The 16,380-nt window shown below is 41.7% G+C and overlaps 1 pseudogene; it reads right to left on the bottom strand.

Moving 5' to 3' along the window:
* Positions 1-13,996: 13,996 nt before the first annotated feature.
* Positions 13,997-16,057, bottom strand: LOC100752762 (annotated as a pseudogene).
* Positions 16,058-16,380: the final 323 nt, after the last annotated feature.

A 16,380-nucleotide genomic window follows, 5' to 3' on the forward strand; every position in this document is an offset into this window, starting at 1 on the left:
AGAAAAGAAATCACATTGTACTCTGCTTCTCACTGAAATCTCCCCAGTGGTAAATATTCAACTGTCTCCATGCAGTAACTCATCTCCTCCACTAACACTGTCCTGATTCCTAAATGGCACAAATGTGAGTGAGAGATATAAGAGGTCAAAAAGACAAGGGTTCCTTCATTAGCCTGAGCACTGCTAGCAAACCAGGGATGCAGACAGCTTAACCAAGGACCCTCAGATTTTACCCTAAGAGACTCTGGGAAAGCTACTCCTATTACGAGCGTCAATTAAATTCAGTATGTACAGATTTATCCAACTTATATTTAATCTATGATTTCTCATCTAAATGCCTAGGTCAACAATAATAATATGGAGAAACTTGAGTTTAGGAACTGCATTTTGTAGGTTCAAATGAGCCTGTACATCATAGTCCCAGATATCTGAGTAATTGGAGTTCAGCGGGTGCTGCTATTTGAAGGAGATTCCAGGGTTTTGTCTTCCTAGGGGAAATACAATTTTCTGTAAACTTTCACAAGAATTTTTAATTTGACCTTGTGCTAGAAACCACTGACCAGACTTTGATCCAATCCTAAGATATCTCTGGAAATTTTTCTTGAGAATTCATTCATTCCTATAGGAATTTACCAATGTGTATTTCTTTTAGTTATGTGCTCTAACAGCAAAGACCACTATGAAACCCAGAGTCACTGAAGAGACAGACTCAGATAGACACCTGGCTTTTTACTCCTCCACAACCTATGTACTTGTAATGACTCAACACAATACAATCATGTGTGATTGAATTATCTTGCTCCACTCTGATGTTAACAAACATTTTTTTCTTTCCACTGATTGTTTTTATGTATATTTTTCATTGCATGTGTGTGTATCTGAAACACATACTAATTGGTGTTTGCATTCCAAAATTTTAAAACTATTTAACATGTACTATGAATAACCAATGACTTAAAAGTATTTATTCATTAAAAATTGATTTTCCTCCCTTTAGGTATCAGAGAATTAGGCAAAGTTCAAGGTTGTTTAAAATAAGAAAGCAAACTTGAAGCCTGCCTTTTGGATATGGGCTACTGTCAAACAAATCATTGATTCAGTGGTATCACTAATGAATTCTAATTTATACTCAACTGAATTATGGAAAATTTCTCATATTTTTGGGTTTTTTTGAAAGGGTTTCTCCATGTAATAGTCATGGTTCCTCTGGGTCACATAACATTCCTGTCTATCCTGGACATAACAAGATTGGACTGGAACTTACAGAGAAACACCTTCCTCTCAAGTTCTGGGATGAGAGCCATGAGACATTACTGCTCTGTGATAGATCTTTTCTTTACAAAAATGTTTTTATGTTTCTTTTGATTCAGAATGTTTTACCTTCTTTTTTAATGATATATAGTGACTGCATGCACTTCCCACAAATTCCAGAAAAAAAACTTCAGATTTTCTGCAATTGGGATTGCTAAGAATCTAACTGGGTCTTCCAGGACATTATTCAGCACACTTAAGGCCTGCAGACACCTCTCTAGCCCCATCTTTTCTTTTTTTCATCTAATTTCCTCTATTGTCTCAACATCAACCATAATTTTGACATTATCATTATGGCAATTGCTGTCCCAGGCACTTTTCCCCCATATTAATAACTTTTTTTCTTTAAATTAGAAACAAGCTCCTGGGCGTTGGTGGCGCACGCCTTTAATCCCAGCACTCAGGAGGCAGAGGCAGGTGGATCTCTGTGAGTTTGAGGCCAGCCTGGTCTCCAGAGCAAGTGCTAGGATAGGCTCCAAAGCTACACAGAGAAACCCTGTCTCAAAAAACCAAAATAAAATAAAATAGAAACAAGCTTTTTTACATCTCAAGCCCAGTTCCCTCTCCCTTCCCTCCTCCTCTGCCTCACCACTAAGCCCCTGTCCCATCCCTTTTCTGATCCTCAGGGAGGGTGAGGTCTTTCAAGGGAGATCTTCAAAATTTGTCATATCCTTATGGGACACTTTGACAGCAGTACTAAGAAGAAAGTTCATAGCACTAAGTGCTCACTTGAGGAAACTGGAGAACAGTCACACTAGAGAATCAACAGCAAAACTGAAAGCCTTAGAACAAAAAAAAATCAAACTCACTTGGGAGGAGTAGAAGCCAGGAGGACATAAGAGAGCCCAGACACTTTCATTCATAGAAACTACCAGACATAAAGTTTGTGATGGCCTTGGAGACCAATCTGAAGCACATTTCCAATTTATGAACATCTTCTGGCATGTACCACATAACAGACAAGCACCCTACCAACCCAAGAACAGCATTAAAATATCTTTCATGTGCTGTATATCTTAATGGGTGTGTGTAAATGGCTTGTGATGAAGAAAATACAGATAGAGATTGCCAGAATTTCTCCATACCTAAATTTTGTGGACACATATGTAACACAAATAATAAAAACACAAGACAGATATTTGGGTTAAAGCTGAAAACCAGAAGAAAATCGGCAATCCGCTAGAGAGTTCTCACCTCTACTAATGCTCAGACCGAAGGGGTGATCCACCAATCCTATACTGCTCCTAGTTGTGCTGCTCCTCCGACTGAATCAGACTGCCCTGAGTGCGTATCTTCTCCTGCTATATATTCCTGTCGAGGGCTGGGATTAAAGGCGTGTGATCCCAAGTGTTGGGATTACCTTTGTGTGAGCTCTTTTTGTTTTACAAAGGATCAATTTGAGTGGCCTTGAACTACCAGAAATCCATCTGCCTTTGTCTACCCAGTGCTGGGATTAAAGGTGTGTGCCACCATTGCCTGACCCATGAAGTCTCCTCAGGTGCTCATAACCAATCTTCCATTTTTATTGGACCTAGAACCCTCTGCATATCTATTGTGTTGCTGTTACCTGCAAGTTGGTGAACCAGTATGCCAGTCACCACAGCAAGCTACAGTCCCCTTCTTGGGAACATTGCATTTGAGTAAAAAAAAATTAATAAAAATTTTTAGTGGGTCCTTAATTCTGTAAAGTTTTTGAAACCTGCTGTGTCCACTGAACAGGGACTGCTCTTTCAAGTTCTGATGGCACACTTACAAACTTAATTATATTACTGAGGATTTCCAGGATCCTATTTTTCGAGGCATATCAACATTCAGTGGCATTCTGTTGGGAGACAAATATCTCAGGGTTTGGCCTGACATCCTAGGCCATTCTTGGCCGGCCACCTAATTGCGTATTAACTTTTACATAGCAGCTCCTTAGAACCTCAGCTCATGAAAAGAAACAACCTGACCCAGTCCTCCACCCACAGGCTCAGTCACCTAGGCAACCCTCCCTGAACCTCTTACTCATGAACTCTTTACCCTGCCAAACATCCTCTTGGTGGCTTCCTAATATCCTGCCTACACTAACACCTGGCGCACCAACAACCCAATCTGTCCCTACCCATATCTGCTTACTGACTATATAAGCTAGCCTGAGAAAAATAAAGTTTGACACTTAATCAGAATCCTGTCTTGTGGTAGTTCTTTCTGTGTCTCTTGTCCCCATTCCCTATCCGTGACTCTCTTGCCCCAGATTGATGTCCTATGGGTCGGGACAGCATTCCTGTTTCACTTTATCTTATAAAAGATATTTTGACTGGGTGGTTTTGGTGATGCACACTTTAATTAATCCCAGAACTTGGGAGAAAAGCAGGTGGATCTTTGTGAGCTAAGGATTAGCCTGGTCTAAACAGTGAGATTGGCCAGGGCTACCCAGAGTAACCCTGTCTCCAAAACTAAGCAACAACAACCAAAAAAAGAACATTTTTATAATGTTGGGATAAGATGTTTCTATTTACTACAAAATACAAGCTTAATTTACACACATGTTCCACTTTAACAATATAATGAGTTTTGTAAAGAAATCATGAGATGTTCTGTTTATGGAATGCAGGTTTACCCACATGTTCTCCGTCCTGATAAGGTAAGGTACTCTGTCATGGATACTTGTGATGCTTTTCCAAGATGATCTGTCAAAGTATCTAATCTACTATATCCCTCTGTAATATATTGATGGGTGTTTAAAGGAAGTTCAAGAACACTCAAGTAAAGAATAAGATACAAGCTGGGTGTTGGTGTTGCACACCTTTAATCCCAGCACTCGGGAGGGAGAGGCAGGCGGATCTCTGTGAGTTCAAGGCCAGCCTGGTCTCGAGAGCAAGTGCCAGGATAGGCTCCAAAGCTACACAGAGAAACCCTGTCTCGAAAAACAACAAAAAAAGCATATAATTATTTGGGGGGAGAGCTCAGACAATGAAGATAAATAACCACTGTGGTTTTCTGACCCTGGAGGCTCAGGGTCTGCTATTCAGGATGCTCAGACCACAACTCAAGAGGGAGCCTAAATAAGGCCCCTCCTCTTCCTTAAAGCCACACCCTAATGCCATTACATCAAGTCTATTGGCAGAACAAGATGCCAATACATTTCCCTTTTTGCTTAGAGGGCATCAAAGCTCATACAAAAAACATAATCCGTATTAACAGATATCACATATAGTCCAGGAGAAAGAAAGCTAAACATGTATAAATTTAGACCTACAACCAGCCAGAGCAACATTAAGCAATAAACACACACTAAATATTCAGGCCATGGGTGATTACTCCAATAGATGCCCTATTCTGGTAAGTCTAAGTCTTGTGCCTAATATTCTCTAGCAAAGATAACAGAGGATATTAGCTGTGAATATCTAGTCTCCAACCCCATCAAAGACCTGAAAGGGAACACCACATTATTAGGGTAAATAGGAAGTACAATTGTGTGACTTCCTAAAGGTGCACGAAGTAACAGCAACAGATGCTGTGGAGTATCTGAGATACCAGTATCAGAAGCAGGAAAATTTAAAATACTGTCCTGCATGACTTAGCAAGTTTCAGCAGTCTCTTTTTGCTTATAACCTGCTTGCACAGTTAGGACAACTTTCCCATTGTCAGTGGTCGAGGCAAGGGAAGTTATTTCTCCAAAAGTCCAGTTTTGCCAAGAAGAAAACAAACTCCAAAGGGAATGTAACCAATGCCCATCATACTCTAGGGAAAGGCTCAGTGCTGCCAGGAGTATTGGTGTCTCATATTATTGGAGTTCTAAATTATTAAAATATTTAAGTGCCATATTGTTTTTTGTCTTTCAGGCATTTGAAGATCAAATATCTATGCTTTGTACATCTTTGAGCATTTAGAGAACCTGATTAACATAACTAGCTGTAAGAAACATGGGTGACTATAACCTGTAATCCCCAAAAGCATATATTGCCTACTGACTAAAGCTTCCCATACATCACACTATCAGATATGTAGCATGAGGACAATGACCTAAAAATTATGTATAAATATATATGTAAATATCTTGATCATAGTTAGAACTGTATAGTGCAAAATGACAAAAATTATCCTTAAATCGTGTACATATACAAAATGTCTTGAGCTGATGTAGAAATATAAATACATACAATATGATAAAAATGACTTTACATTTGTGTGCAAAAACTTTGTAAACAGAAAGAGGAACCTACACGGTATGTCAAATGAAATTTCATGTTTGAAACAATATACAAATCATCTGAGATAAGAATTCAAAATTAATTTTACCTAAGTATCATTATACAATAATCCACAACAATGTAAGTTGTCTATAGCTAATAGTTCCTGAAACAATTCACAAGGAGATATACTAATCTATATCCCTTCCCATCCTTTCCTTTTATACTTTTGAAAGAGATTTCTGAGTCTGAATATCCCATTCCATCCCCAATCTGCTACAACTTACAAGCAACCCTAAACAGATGACAATTATCCTTAACCTTGGGGAAAATTTAAAAAAGGAAAAAGTCAATGGTAGGGAAATGGGACTTTGTTTTCTTAGAATTACTTCCAACTGTCATGAGTCAAGACTGTCCATTGGTGAGATTGTGTAAAAAACTAAAGCAATGGTCAAGTCTCAAAAGGATAGTTGTAACATGTGTAGATGGCTCCTGAGTGGCAGGTGAGGCTTAGCTGAAGTTTTTATCTGAAGCTCTGGCCAGACTGTTGTAAGAAGGTAGAGCATCTCAGGTAGCTAATCTGGAATAGTCTAGGGCAGTTTTAGTACAAATCCAATTATTGAGTGTTGTCTAATGGGTCAAAGACCTCATTTTGAACCAAGTAAAATCAGTGTTGTGGGGCCCCATATGCTTTTGGAGATTCCAGAGACACTGTTGGGAAATTTTATTGTTTATTTTGCAAGAATTAAATATTAATATCAAAATGGAACTTTAAATTTTTGTAGATATGTATTCAAAGAAAGTTACAAATGAAGATGAAAATAAGTATGGGGTAAATAGAATTTTGGGGATGTTTCAGTTTTGAGAATAAGTTCCTAGATTTTGGTTTTGTTCTGCCTCACACTAGGTGGCTCTTCTAATATGAGACAGAAATGTTGGATTTTTTTAACAACATGCTTAGACTTATAGAAGGAGAGAGCGTCACAGTCCAACTCCAAAACCCCCTTGGGTTTTTTTATGTGCCTTGGGAGTACCACAACACTGGGAAATCCACCAGCTGATTTAGCTCAGAATATTTTCCTGTCGTCCAATGTCTCTCCACAGCTGTTCTTCCTTTCTGCTTAGCAATAAGAAAATTCCAAGTTAATAAGGCACTATGTAATCTGTTATGAGTATCACAGCTTACATTAAATTAAGGTCCTACACTGTCACTGGGACAACCTATAAGTATCACAGCTCAGATGCATTAGAGACTTTATTAAGGTTAGGATGCCACTAACCTATAGATAACAATTACCTATTGGAATAAATACCAAACTCTCCTTCTAGCCAAAGACAGACTGAGTTTTAACAATGCTCTTGATATAAATTCTGCCTCCCTGATCCCAGATGACAACCCAGAAGATCCTGTGCATGACTGTCTTGAGATGTCTAACATAATTTTAGGTACTTGACCAGACTTTTCAACTTGACCTCTGATTGAAACAGATGCAGATTTCAACACCAATGCCTCCGTTTTCTAGATGTGACAATAGAAGGCATGAACCACACTCCCTGCATTGAACCAGCTTTGGTATGCAAAATTCAGTCATCTGCTCTTGAGAAATTATAGCATGACCATGGGGAAAATTCCTTCAAATCCCCACATTCCAAAGTCCTAAAGTGACCAAAATTCCTTACGTTTTGTATCTTCAAGAACTCTCACTGTAGGTCTGGGTTTCATCTATTTTGTCTTTTGTTTTACTCATTAGTAGGAGAGGTTATTTTTGTTTTTGTTTTTGTTTTAATTTTAGAAGCACTCTTATTTACATATCACCCCCCCTTTCCCTTACCCTTCCATCCTCCCATGCTCCTCACCAGTGCCCCCTCCCCTCCCACACAACATACCCCCCCACTCCCCAAGGATAGTGAGGCCCTCCATGGGGGACCATCAAAGTCCATCACATCATTTGTGGGAGAGCCTAGGTCCTCTTTCTTATATGTGGGCTGCAATAGTACCCCTCTATGGGGAATGGGCTCCCCAAAATAGGACAGTTTTTCAGCCTTGACCCATATGGAAAATCTTCTTTATGGACTACAGGCAGGTATATTACATAATACTGATGAATAATTTTTAGTATATGGATAAAATGCACCAGAGGTTTATTTAAACAGGGTGACATTTATCGGGATATAAACAAACAAAGAAATGGCTTTGAAGAACTTCACCTTCAATAGTGAATTAAAAATGGGAAGGGGACTGAATGATTCAGAAAGTAGGAAATCTGATTTTCTGTTTTTTTGTTGACTCCAGATATGTGCAGTACGTGTTGGCCTCACACTCAATGTAATCTTCCTGACTCATACTTCCCAAGGTTTGTTAAATGCAGGCATCAATCCCGACTCCTAAAAGGATCTGCTTTGCTCAAAAAAAGCAATCAAACACAAAATACCCTGGAGCATCCAACATGAAATTTGCCCAACGGTACAAAAAATCCTTTGACTTCATAATGATATTTCATTTGTCTTTTTGGTAGGGTATTACATAATGTATAAAATAAAGGGCATGGAGTTCTACACTTGAAACTATAGAATAGGGGGTTGGATACAGAAGAAGAAAATGAATTTGTAGTCATACAGAGAAACAAGGCAAATCTGATAGAAGCCTGGATTACATGAAATCTTCCTTGTGTTAAAAATTAAATGAAACCTCACTCTCCCTGGGGAGCAGAAAGATATGTGGTAGGTAGGGTTTTAGTTGGGGCGATGGTAGGGGAGGAGGGGAGGGAAAGTGAACTGGTATTGACGTATAAAACAATCTTGTTTCTATTTCAAATAAAAAATTAAATTAAATGAAACATAATAAACCCTAAGTAGATGATTTGATGATATAGATATAAAGATTTCTTATATATCCATGAGTTTTTCAATTATATTTGTTTTATTATTACACTTCATTGTATCAGGTGATTTCTTCATGAGTTGTGATTGAATTTTACTAACTATCCCAACACAAGGCTCAGGCCTCATTTCTCAAGTCCTTGGATTGCCATCACCAGAAATCGTCATCAGTATGCATTGCTTTTCCTAGTGAAGGAATTTTTTTGTGTTGGTTATAAAAGCCAGACTCTGGGGTTTGCAGGAAAACAATTTATAACTGTGCTATGTCCAAGCAGTAACACAGTGGGTGATAGTACCAAATGAGGTCAGAAGTCCAAATGAGACTTTTGGTTCTGTAAATGCCTTTTGTTTATCTTTGTGATTTGAGTAACTACAGGTTTGGGACACCAAGGCTGCCTGGATATCAATCCATTATGCTGCCTTGTTGTTAGGCTTATCTTACATTGCTAGTGGTATTTTTGTTTGTTTGTTTTTTGAGACAGGGTTTCCCTGTGCAACTTTGAAGCCTATCCTGGTACTCGCTCTGGAGACCAGGCTGGCCTCGAACTCACAGACATCTGCCTGCCTCTGCCTCCCAGTGCTGGGATTAAAGGCATGTGCCACCAATGCCCTGCATGACTCTACAGTTTTTTTGTTTGTTTTGGTTTGGTTTGGTTTGGTTTTTGGTTTTTTGAGACAGGGTTTCTCTGTGTAGCTTTGGAGCCTATCCTGGCACTCGCTCTGGAGACCAGGCTGGTCTTGAACTCACAGAGATCAGCCTGCCTCTGCCTCCCGAGTGCTGGGATTAAAGGCAGGTGCCACCAACGCTCATTGCTAGTTGTATTTTTAACCTTGAATACAATCTTGAATTCCTCTAGGTTATTGTTATAAATAGTTGAAAAAATAAGTGGATAGACTGATAGAAAAACAAAATTTGGGACTGTGATGCCTTAGGATGAGGGATGTATGCAAATGGGTGATGGTTTTACTATTTGCTTTTAACTCTAATGTATTATACATTTGTATGTGCATGCTATCTATAACAATTGGTATGATGTACACTTTATAATGAATGTAATATCAAACATTTTTGTGGTGAAACATTATTTATAATTTATTAAATCTTGCCTGAGGATTCAGAAAGTAAGTTAAGCCACAAGCCATAGAAGGCAGGAACACACCTTTAATCCAAACAGGCAGAAGCTAGGAGGTGCTAATACACACCTTTAATCCTAGGATTAAGCCACAAGCCAGAGAAGCCAGGAACACACCTTTAATCCAAGCAGGCAGAAGCTAGGAGGTGGTGATACACACCTTAATCTCAGGATTCAGAGACAGACAGATCTCTCTGAGTTCAAGGCCACCCAGTGGCTACACAAGATTGAATCAGTCTAAAAGAGTAAAAGACCCCATGTGTTTAATCCCAGCACTAGAGAGATATAAAGATAGTATTCAGTAAGGGCATTCATTCTCCAGTCACATGGAGAATAGAAACTCACTAGCACTGTTATAGGTAAGAGCTCTCTGGTAGTTTAGCTTCTTCGCTCCATGTTCTTTAGCTTAAGCCCCAATATCTGTCTCTTTGTCTGTGATTATTCCTTGTCACATTTTCAGAGTGAAGCCTGAGGACCTCACCCAGGGAATCTGGCTTTAGACAAGAACACTTGCAAAGAGTTACACCCCATTGCTGTTCCTGGATTACTCTAAAATGCTACTATCTCCTAATAAATAAAAACACTAACTATAAAAGAATCAAATATATAAAGACATGCAGCTATGCCAGTGAGATAATATCCTCTTTAACACTATTTAACACTCTATGCCTTCGGAACAATCCAAGAAGTCCCTGACTTCGGAACAGATCAGTCACAGGTGAGGACTCCTACCAGATCTCAATCAGGTGTGCACTATTTAAATTTTCCTTTACAACTACCATTTTGGAGAAAACTAAGTATTTAGCCCTTCTAAGAGCAGCATTTACAAAATTTTGATTGCCTCTCTGACCTCAAAATGTGTAAAAAATGCACAATATGTGTTCTGACTTCAAACAGTTCCTGTCCCCTCGTTCAAGTCTTCCCCATGTGAACATCAGACCCTGGAATATGAACACACTGCTCACCCCTTTCTTCCCAGTCCAGTTGACATTATGTGAAGCCATATGCTCTGTGTCCCATTGATTAGAAACCTGTGCCTAGAATACAAAGACAGTCATTCCGAGACACATCATTTGCCTTCAGAATTAACAAACATTCATTCCTATTTTTATTCACCTTTCCTGGAGTTTTGGAACCAGTCTCTTATGTGGCCTATCAAGGAGGGTGGGTGTTGGGACCCAGCCCCAATGAGGTCTCTGTGAGTTGTTTTCCAGCATAACCACAGGTACCTCCTGTTTTTCTAAGCCTCCCCACTAACATCCTGATATGAACCTTTCTTGTTATTGAAACATTGTCTTGCCCCCATCCCCTTCTTGCTTCGTTGGTCGTAGGCAGGTGTTGTGGTTTCCTTGTTTATGATGGGGTGTGGCAGTGTGTTCTGCTAGCAGGTGATGTTTTCCCATCTCCCCTAGTATATAAGCCTCAGGCTGCAATAAACTGATGGCAGTTGCTTCTACCAAATTACCTGAGTTGTGTCCTCCTTAATCTGCAGACTCTCGCCTGGTTCAGTTCTTTGGTTGATGGCTCTGGGGCCTGTGACAACTGGAGATCCCACCGAGACCCAGGAAAGCAGAGGGGCCACTCCTAAAGATTGTGGCCACAAGACAAGGAGGAGCACATTCGGGTTGACAGTGCCGAATCGAAAGTAAGTAGAGCATGCTGGTGTTGTTTGCTCACACCTTTAATCCCAGCATTCAGGAAAGTAAGTAGTACTACCATCAGTAAATGACTGTCAAAATGGGGATTTCAAGTTCCTAGTTTCTTTTGCAGGACCAACTCTGTCAGTTATTGAAACAGCAAGAAAATGAAACAGAAGGAAATAGATTAGCTGGGTGTGGTGGCACAGGCCTTTAATCCCAGCACTCAGGAGTCAGAGGCCGACAGATCTCTGTGAGTTTGAGGCCAGCCTGGTCTCCAGAGCAAGTGCCAGGATAGGCTCCAAGCCACACAGTGAAACCCTGTCTCAAAAAACCAAAAAAGATGGAAAATACACAGAAAGTCTGGATACTATATGCTATATTGTTGTCTTTAAATTGTTTGATTGCAGGGGAAAAAGCTACAGCTGCTACAATACATTTGATTATCAATGCTGCTAAATTAGCCCAACTTACATATTTTAAAAATGCTTTGACTTCAAAATTTAAGTCTAAGGACAGGCTACTTGGAGAAAGATTTCTTGCTTGTGTTTTCACAGAAAATGAAAAGCTGTGGATTCCTTCCAGACTAATATGGTTTGATCAAGCAAGACCCATGAAGCTGTGGCCCAACTGATCCTACATGTAAAACAGCTGAGACAACGCAGCCTGGCAGACTACAAAAACAAGGAACTGACCAGATTTCTGTGTTTTATCATGATCCCCATAGTATGGACATTGCCCCCAACAAGCAGGAAGCAGTTTTGAATGAACGACAGCCAAATTCCCAAAGATTGTTTATTTGATATGGGATGGAATCTAAGAGGTGCTATCTATAAAACAAAAAAGGGGGAGATTGTTGGGACCCAGCCCCCATGGGGGTCTCTGTGAGTTGTTTTCCAGCATAACCACAGGTACCTCCAATTTTTCTAAGCCTCATCCACTAACATCCTCTTATGAACCCTTCTTGTTATTGAAACATTGTCTTGCCCCCATCCCCTTTTTGCTTCATTGGTCATGGGCAGGTGTTGTGGTTTCCTTGTTTATGATAGGGTGTGGGAGTGTGTTCTGCTAGCAGTTGATGTTTTCCCATCTCCCCTTGTATATAAGCTGCTGGCTGCAATAAATCGATGGCATTCGCTTCTACCGAATGACCCGAGTTGTGTCCTCCTTAATCTGCAGACTCTCGCCTGGTTCAGTTCTTTGGTCGCCTGCTCTGATTCTGGCCCCAGTGACAGGTGGGATGACTTGGGGCCTCTCCACCTGTGTTGGGATTAGAAGTGTGCATTTCTGTGCCCATTTATTGAGTAGTGAGGTTAAACCCAGTCTTCAAGAATATTAAACAGACATTTACTCCACCTGAGACATGTCCCAGCAATTTTTGAAGGAGCTACTCCTCTGAGTATTGTTCTGTAGGAATAATTTCTGTAATCTAATCCATCCTCTACGTGCAAAAACCATGGCTTTTTCTCCAGGTAAATTTAAATAATTAATAAGCTGCTCTATCACTTTGTGTGTTTAATTTGGTATTCTGGAGCTGGCCTGGAAGTCAGTAGTGTCCCCTTTTTGCTGAATAATTGTTTAGCAACCTTTCTCAGACCTTGGGATGATGGCATAGAAGTTTGCACAACACATTCATTTCTCAATCTTTTAAATATATATTTCATATTATGTTGCAGACTTGTCTCTAACTCACCCTTGAGAAGTATTCTACATCTTTAGCTTCCTAATGGCTGAACCCACTGGTGTGAACCATTGACACTTCTGTGATACCATTTGTTTATTACCATTTCACAGTCATAATTTTCGTGAGGCATGGTTTCTTGCATTTCAGGATGGACAGGAACACAGCAATTGAATCCATAGCCAACACTGTTTCTTGAACAAGAGCTTTAACATTGTAAAAATAAAAATGGGATCTTACTACCAAAAGGTATTATCAGTAGGCAGTTATAAGCAGGTAGGGCATGGGATATGAGGATCTCAGTATGTAGCCTTGGATTCTCCAGCCATGGAAGGTGTTTGAAATACGCACAGCACACTGCCTTCATGATGTAAGATGAATAATTTTGGTTAAGACTTAGATCCAGAGTTTGGGTGGAGCACACTCCTGATTTGGATGTTTGGAATGTATATATGGTAAAGTCACTGGGGTGGAAAAGGAAGCTCCCAGGATTGTAGGAGAACAGAAAACAAGCAGAGGGTGTGGTGATGAGGAGACCAATGCATATGGACAGAGAAAATTATTTATATGTAGAAAAAAATGCCATAATGAAATCCATCTGTTTGTATTATAAATGCAAATGTTAATGTTGGTTGATCAAGAGTCATAGATAAATGTTTAATTCCCCTCCTGTAATTTTTCTATTTGTAATCTGTCCAACATATTATAATACAGAGACTTATATCCCTCCATTTTATAATGTGGTGAGAAATATCTATTGGCTAATTCCTTCCTTTAAGAATTCCCAATTGTCTTACCAAATCTGCACACAATGTCAGTGAACTATGAATCTAAACATGCCTGATTGGGGAACTAGAGTGTAGCCATGAGCTTAGAATGTGAGGCCAAGGGGAAGAGCTGTAGGGAAAGGCCATGGCAGGAGAGAGATGGGGGGAGAGGGAGAGGGAGGGGCTATCTGAAAACTCATATACAGGATTATATGGGGAAAACATGTGTGGCAGGACTATCATGAAGACAGAGCCAAGTGGTCTAGCATGGGTAAGTCCAGAGGTGTTTAGAACAGGTGCTTCTTTAATGTGCATGGCATTTGGAAACTCTTTGAGAGACGCTACAACAGGAAAATGACAAACTTGCTCAGAGTTTGGGGGAAAGGGAATAAAAGCTTAGCAGACTGGTCAGTTACTCTGGAGGGAGCCCGGCAAAGCTGGGCCGAGGCACCTCACAGTTACTCTCCGTGGGGGCAACCCAGAGGCCTTGTTGGGGTGTAAGGAGGCAGGCATGGATTTCTGGTGCTGGCAGGGCCGGGCCGCAGAGACTGCAGCTGAAGCAGAAGCCATGGAGGCCCGGGACCCTAGCATGGTTAGGCTATCTTTGCCATTCTGGATAGAGGACTGGCCAAGGCTAGCCCTGTCCAACAGAGGGGGAGTTCCTGCTTGGGTTTGTGCTGGGTGGAGAAGACGCTGTTTGTGGAGAGAGTAGGAGAGGTCTTCCTCGTCTGTACTCCAGGCAGAGGGCTGGCAGGCACTTTGGAAGTGCTGCTGGCTTTCCGCCCTGTCTAGCTGCTTATTTTCCGCATTGTTACTCTGAGTCTTCTTAGAGTAGGAATTCGAGGTGGGAATGGCAGGGACGGCCTGGTCCCTGGGGCGTCGCTGCTTAGGGTTGGCACAGACACTGTGCTGAGCCTTGTGGGATGGAGATGGGGCGCTACTGTTGGTCACATCAGCTGAAGGCCGGGCCTTCAAAGTGATGGTGTCACCTTCCAGCTCAGAGCTCTTGTAGCCTCGAAGCAGATAGGTGGCCATTGCTTCCTTGTATCTCTGTCCCACCAGTGAGTCCCGGATCTCTTCTCTTGTGTAACCCATCAACACCATCAACTCTGTCCGCCGGGTTTCCTTGTAGTCAGGGAGTGGTTCCACATAAGGCGTTAGCTCATTATCCTCGTGTCCCACTTTCATCCACCGATCATTCATAATTTGCTCTAAAGTGCCTCTCTTACTAGGATTAAGTATGAGAAATTTCTTAAGCAGGTTTTCACAGTCCGTGGACAAATAGAACGGACGGAATATGGTATTTTCCCCTCAGTACCCGCTCCTTGAGGTTCTGTCCATCAAAAGGCAGGGATCCGCTGACCAGTGTATAGAGGATGACTCCCAGGCTCCATACGACCACTCAGGACCACCTTGTGGGGAGCCACAGCCCCAAGATACCGCCTAGCTGGATGCCAGGGAAACCGAGCTTAGCTGTAAACAAGCCTTATTTGGAAGCGCTTAGTGGATCTGGTGTGCCTCCTCCAGCTGTGACCTATCCCGGATCGCCAGGTGACATGAGCTAATTGGGTAATGAGCTTGCTATCCGGGATTGCCAGGTGGCTGAGTTAATTAGGGAATGAGCTTGCTTTTAAGGGCTTGCCAGGGCGCTGGGAGATATAGAAGAAGCAGATAGAAGAAGCATAGAAGAAGCAGAGAGAGAGAATCCACTGTTAAAAAGGTTCTGAATAAACCGCTTGCAAGATGAGCTCCGGTGTTGTGTCATCCTTGCTGGTCAAGGCGGTCGCGACACCACCGTAGTTTTTTGCACCGGAAGAGTTCTAGGGCAGAATAAGCCACAGAAAGTATCCAGCTTGTTCCCAGACGTGAATTCATTGCTAAAGCCAAAGTCTGCAATCTCAATGTTCATATCAGCATCCAGGAGGAGGTTTTCTGGCTTCAGGTTTCTATGAACAATAAACTTCTGGTGACAGTACCACACAGCAGACACTATCTGGCAGAATTTGGCTCGAGCTTCATTTTCTTTGATCCTGCCATGGGCCACCAGGTAATCAATACCTCTCCACCACTGGCATAGTCCATGACAAGGTAGAGCGTCTTCTCAGTCTCAGTTACTTCAAATAACTATGTTGGGATGACTCAAAACCTTCATTATTCTTACTTCTCGGAATAGTTTCTGAAGGCTGGAGGAGTTTGGCTGAGTCTTGTCAATGATCTTCACAGCTACCTCTTTTTCCGTCAGGATGTGCCGGGCCAGCTTCACCTTGGCAAAGTTACCCTCGCCAATGGTCTTAAGGAGCAGGTAGTTGCCACTATGGGGCTGCTAGTCAGCAGAGGGGGCTGAGTTGCAGCCCCGCAGCATGTTAGACTTACTGCTGGGCTTGGAATCAAGGTGTCCCAAGGTGGGCTGCTCCGTGTCCCTTTCATTCATCATGGGAGTAGGGGGCTGAGGTGGGGGACGAGCGCTGGACATGGCGCCGGTATCTCAGGGGAGGGAATGGAGAAGCTTGGAGGGAGGGAGGGAGGAAAGGGAAGGCTTAGAACCAGGCCTGTCGGGGCTTCTCACAGCAGGAGAACCCAATGCATGGGCCCCTGCCAGGGGTGCAGGGAGGCCAGGTGATCACTCATGCCACCCCAGGGATGCACCGCTCCAGCTAAGCAATCCCAAGTGAATAAGAAAAACACAGAGACATGTTACGATAAATCTTTCCGCCAAAAGCCGCCAAGCCCCACTGCCACATGTGCGCTTTATGGCAGCCGTCCGCTCGAGTTAGGCCCCAATGAATACACAGAAAC

The sequence above is a fragment of the Cricetulus griseus genome, chromosome 9 (genome assembly GCF_003668045.3).
Source record: "Cricetulus griseus strain 17A/GY chromosome 9, alternate assembly CriGri-PICRH-1.0, whole genome shotgun sequence".
Taxonomy (NCBI): domain Eukaryota; kingdom Metazoa; phylum Chordata; class Mammalia; order Rodentia; family Cricetidae; genus Cricetulus; species Cricetulus griseus.